General features: G+C 43.0%; 1 non-coding gene across 1 annotated transcript; it reads right to left on the bottom strand.

The window, feature by feature from the left end:
• Nucleotides 1–3,234: 3,234 nt before the first annotated feature.
• Nucleotides 3,235–3,341, bottom strand: LOC113622489 (U6 spliceosomal RNA). Its single transcript, XR_003433535.1, has one exon. It is a non-coding gene; the product is annotated as a U6 spliceosomal RNA (small nuclear RNA).
• Between the last annotated feature and the right edge of the window lie 2,499 nt (nucleotides 3,342–5,840).

Below are 5,840 nucleotides of genomic sequence, written 5' to 3'. Positions count from 1 at the left end.
CACTTTGGATAGTTAATTTTTCTCTTCTGGACCTCAGTTTTCCTACCTCCAAATGAGGAGTTGGAACTATATGATCTCTGAGGTCCTTCCCAGTCCTCATGTTCTCTGATCTTATAAGATTCCCCTAAAAGAGCCTTGTGAGTTCCCTGCTAAGCACTAAGCTGCAAACTCATTTCAACTCAGTCATATTTTTTCCCCATCACTGTTAATGCATCTTGGTTTCCTGGGCAATTTTTATTTAAAAGAAAAAAGGAGATCAGGAGAGAGCAAGTTTGGAAACTCATAGCCCCTATGCCCCAAGGAGATTTTCCTAAAACAATCTCTCTCTCTCTCTCTTTTTTTTTTTTTTTTTGGTGGGGGCAGGGGGAGACTTACTTTGCAAGGAAATTCAGTCATTCTAAAATGGCCTTTGAAACCAAAGACTATGGAAAAGTTGAAGGAAAAGCACAAAGTGATTGGGGATAAATAGTTCCATATGAGTTACTGGATATAATATTCCTCCTTGTACTACTCAGTGCTGGGTGAAAGCAGACACTGCATGCTTGGTGTGTGCTAACAGATGTGTGTTTAGGTTTAATGGGATTTTAGAAGGGTCAAGAATTCCCCCAAAGAGTACTTGCGCCACTCTGCTCCTGAGGGTCATGAGAAGCCACTCAAAATCTCACCTCCTTTTTGTTGCCAGGCCTTAAAGGTTTTATTCACTTCTTTCTATGGTAAGCAATTTGGAAAAGTCAGAGGGTGGACAATAATAATGATAATAATAAGTAATAATATTAATAATAATATAATCAGTACTGTTTATCAAATGTGTTGTGCATTTACTCATTTGGGTTTCACAAAGTGAGAAGTTCAGTAACTTGTCCAAAGTCACATGGTGGTGGAGGGGAAAGTGAACTTGGATCTGTTAGGCCCCAAAGTCTGTGCTGTGGTCACCTGTGAAATGTGAAGTGGGGCTGTGAATTGGGCAGTGGATTGGACCAGAGCCTTTTAGGTAGCTTCCAATTTGATGTTTGCTTCTTTGGGTAGTAGAGAATTAAACAGCGATTACGGGCCAGGCCTTGTGGTTGCAAAGAGGAATCAAATATATCTCTGGACTTCTGGGAGCTGACACTCTAATAAGGAAGATAAGGTTTGTCACAGATGGGTCATTTATATTTTAGACACAGATAATCACCATCCAGCAGACAGGGGTGAATGAAAGGCCAGGGACAATTACAAGGAATACTGAGACGCAGCATGCTGCATTGGCAAGAGATCATGGTTAGAAATCTGGTTCTACTATTTCCTAGCTGTGTGACCTCTAGCAAGTTACTTAACCTCTCTGGGCCTCAGGCTCAAGAAAGTTATATCGTTTGAACAGGACTTTGAAGTTTGTGCAAGATTTGAGCATATGGAAATATAAAGGAAAGAAACACATTAAAATTAATAGAGTTGTAAGATTATGAGTGATTTCTTTAAACATTTTTTTTCTATGTAGGGGGACAAAAAACACACACAAAAACAACGGCAAGTATTTATGAATTCTAGGGTTGGCAGCAGAATTGATTTTATTTTTGGAGGGAGGTTTCTTTATTGTTTAGGAGGAACATTGAAATAGGCTTTTGATTTTCGAGGAGCATGGCCAGAAGCTAGTCTGGAAGGAGAGCTTGAAGCAAAGGGAGTGGGTGGTAAATTGTTCTGCATTATCAGCTAGAAGGTGCCGTTTTCCTGGGTACAGGGCACATCATGATGGTGCTGTAGTAGAGAGTGACTATTGTTTGAGAAATCAAACAATTTCCTTTCCTATTGGGCACAAGTTGTCCTGTGTTTCCCAGCCTTTTTTGCAATGAGACACGGCCACATGTTCCATCTAATAGAATAAGGGTGGAAGTTTCACATGCCACTTGCAGGACTGGCCACAAAAATCTTCCTCACATGATTCCTTCTCTTGCCCTGTCTGCAGACTGGATGTTGATGCCCAGGGCGAACTGGCAACCACACAGAGAAGATGGCAGATCCTCTGAGCCTGAGTCCCTGAATGACTCTGTGGTGCATAGCTCCATGGGCCCCTGCCCTCTCCCTGACTGGACTTTGTAAGGGTAGATGGAAGTATTCTTTTAAGCCTGTGGAATGTCAGAGTTTTGCTCTAAAAGTAGATAGTGTTATCTCAACTAGTATAATAACATATTTTGGGCATCTCCAGCAGTGCCCAGAGGGAGAGGATTGGGGCTCTGGAACCCAGAGAAGAGGAGGTGAGAGCGAGTTCTCTATTATGAAGTTAGCCCAGACGGAGCAAAATGATGCCCTGCTTTGGCTGAGGATGGAGGTCCCTTATGTTGGCTAAGGATGTTGGTCTTTGGAATCAGCGTCAACTGGGATTCATTTTTCCATTTCACTTTCCTGTTTTGTAGTGCCCTTGTAGTCCCCTCAGGACTTGAGTAGAGTTGGTCAAACACTAAGTTCTAGTGTCACCTGTGCTTTCGGGAATTAAGAGAACATCAACGTCTAGGTGTGGGAAGACCAGGGAAGATGCAATGTCAGCTTGGGAAAGCTTGAATGGGCAGAATTGAATGGTAGAGAAGTTTGGAGCAGAGGTCTGGAGAGAGAGGTGGCTACCAAGAGAGGAAAAGCTATCCTGGATCCTCAGAAGTACCTGGTGGTGATGTGGGTGGAGTTTGCTTTTGCCCCTACAGTTACTCAAGTTGAGGCTTTCACTGTGTTATGGCTGCTTGATTCTGAAGGGGCTCCTTAGGTATCTCTTCACTGAGGAACTCTGGGGTACTTGAGCTGCTTGTATTTTTAAAGTTTTCTTCAATGATTATTATTTTTTATAAAGGGGAAAAAAAAACATGCTGAAAGAACATAAAAGAAAGCGATGAAAATGAAAGGATCTAGCATCCAGCATTGGGTCTAACAGTATGTGCTCAGTCAGTGGTGGCCTCCTCTATTCTAATGTTCATCATCAATTTATTATTTTTTATTTTTTGAAGTGTAGTTGATTTACAATATTGTATTAGTTTCTGGTGTACAACAAAATGATTCATATATATATACATACACATATATACACATTCTTTTTCATCTTCTTTTCCATTATGGTCTATCACAGGATATTGAATATACTTCCCTGTGCTATACAGTAGGACCTTGTTGTTTATCCATTCTATATATAATAGTTTGCATCTGCTAACCCCAAACTCCCAATCCATTCCTCTCCCACCCCCCTCCCTCTTGGCAACCGCAAGTCTCTTCTCTAAAAATATGGAACATTTCATGAATTTGTGCGTTATCCTTGTGCAGGGGCCGTTCTAATCTTCTCTGTATCGTTCCAGTTTTAGTATGTGTGCTGCCGAAGCGGGCACCGTCATCAGTTAAATCATAACTTCTTGGAAGGAGGAACCTGGCACTATTTTACTTGATTACTGTTGTCCATTGATCATCAGATACATTCTGATTTTAGAAACATTGACATGTGAAAAAGTGTGCCTCTGGGACTTAAGAAAGTAACCCAGGATAGTGATCTGCTTCCTGGTGTTATAGCCACTAATTCTCCTGGGGTGGAGAAGGTTTCCCCGATGGTTGCTCTGAAATAGTTGATGTAATAAAAATCCAACTGTTTAGATCAAATCACCGTCTTTGCTCTTGTGTTTAGAGTAAACACCAGTTTATTTATCACCAGTGCTTGAGTCATGATTTATCAGCAGAGCTTGTACGGGTTCCTGGAAGTGGTATGACCCTGGTCTTGTTCACATACTCTGGTTCCTTACTTCCCCCCAAGAGGCAGGATCTGGGCTGGCATGGCAGATTTCCCTGGAAAACAAAGGGGCCCAGATAATGTCTTGTTCTGATGTCACATGATGTGAACTGGACACCAGCAACCTGGCCTGAACTTAGCTGAAATGGTGGAGGGTGGAACTCAAAACCAGCAGAGGCAGCATCTCATGAGGACCTACTGTGTGCCATGGTGTGAGGTGCTTACTTTTGTGGTCTTTTTTAATCCTTGCAACAACTCTATGGGATGGTACCATGAGTATCCCATGTCGCACAGTTAGGAAAGCCAACATTCAGAGAGGTTAAGTCACTTGTACACAAGGTGACGTGGTTAGGGACAAACCCTGGTTATTCTAATTCCAGAGCCAATGCCCTTGACCGCTTGTCCATGAAAGACATTGGAAATAGCTGGATATGTGCCACCCAGAGATAAGAAAAGTCTCAGAGGGGATGTAATTGCTGTCTTCAAATCTCTAGGAGGCAGAGCGATGAACTAAAAAGATTACAGGGCCGGAGAGACTGGAAGCATCCCTAGAGGCACGCAGCTAATAAACGGTAGAGCCAGAATTGTAACCAGGGCTGTTTTAAGATTTATTTCTGCATCCATAAAAAGGAAAAGAACAACTACTTCAGCGAGTTGTTGGAGGATTAAATGAAGCAACATTTGGAAACTATATAGGCCTGACACTTAGTAAGTGCTCAGTAAATGTTTAATTCCCACCTCACCCATTTCCTTTTTCCCAAAAGAGTGGATGTGTGGAAGAAGAATTTTGTTATGTGGTCCCCACAGTCTAAAAAGTAGAGGTTTCAGAGAGTCAGGGTGAATTTTCAGTTCAATTCAACAAGTGTTTATTAAATACCTACTAAATGTCAGACCTTGAACTGGGCATGCAGATGACTGGGGATTCAGAGACAAGACATGGGCCCTGCCCTCAAGGAGTTTCCAGCCTACATTGGAGGCTAAGATGAGCTAGGCCTCAATGAGCATTGTAGAGTATTTCTCATTCTGTGAGAGGACCACAGTGGGGCAAGCAGCATGGGGAGGTAGTTTCCTGGGTTCTGGAGGTACATATGCAGTGGCTGGATAACCAGTTGGCCGTCAGGGAGCTCCTGCCACCAAAGGCTCCAGCCGACATACATCACTGACTGATCATGCCGTGCTCTTCTGCTGGGCCTAGACAGGTCCCCAGAAGCCTTTTTGATAATCTCTTTTAAGCAGCTTGAGGCAGGGGGCACGGGCCTGAGAGGCAACTTGAGTGCCAGTCCTGCTCTAGAATAGGTGCCCAGTGGAGGCTGGTGTATGAAGACCCCACCGAGGGCACTAGTTGCTGGGGAGATGGAAACGTGAATAGCAAGTGCTCTGAGCGTGGATGCCCCTCCAACTAGAGACAAAAAGGACTTGCTCCCTCGCTTTATTCAGGTCTCTGCTCAAGTGTCACCTCCTCAGAGAAGTCCTCCCTGACTGCCCCTCCCTGCCACTCTCTGTCCCCATCTCACATGCTTTTTCATGTGTTCCCCAATCTAATGAATGGATTGCCTAATTGATTGTTTAACTAGAATCATCAGTTCCATAGGGCAGGGAGCTTATCTGTTTAGTTCACTGTGGACTGTCTGGCACATTTGTGAAAACTGGGAAATCCAAACCCACTTCCCTGCTGTGTTGGGAGGATTAAATGAGGTAACATTTTGAAAACATATAGTTCCTGACATGTAGTAAGTAGATGCTCAATAATTGCAGATTCATTCCCTTTTCTCTTTTCCTTAAGAGACTATTCTGAGTCTCGACCAGGTTTTCTATTACTGAATGAATAAGTGTGCCTCAGTTTCCTTATCTTTATTTTATTTATTTATTTTTTTAACATCTCTATCATAGTATCGTTGCTTTACAATGGTGTGTTAGTTTCTGCTGTATCACAAAGTGAATCAGCTATATATACATATATCCCCATATCCCCTCCCTCTTGCGTCTCCCTCCCACCCTCCCTACGCCACCCCTCTAGGTGGTCACAGAGCACCAACATCTACCTCATGGTTATGGTAAAGATGAACTAAGATGAAGAGTGGAAGGCTTTAGCACAGGACAGCACTCT

Source organism: Aethalodelphis obliquidens, unplaced genomic scaffold (assembly GCF_003676395.1).
Source record: "Aethalodelphis obliquidens isolate GAN/ISIS:26980383/991018 unplaced genomic scaffold, ASM367639v1 scaffold9, whole genome shotgun sequence".
NCBI classification, from domain to species: Eukaryota; Metazoa; Chordata; class Mammalia; order Artiodactyla; family Delphinidae; genus Aethalodelphis; species Aethalodelphis obliquidens.
Note: the sequence above shows the minus strand (reverse complement) of the source record. Positions and strands in the feature narration are given on the sequence as shown.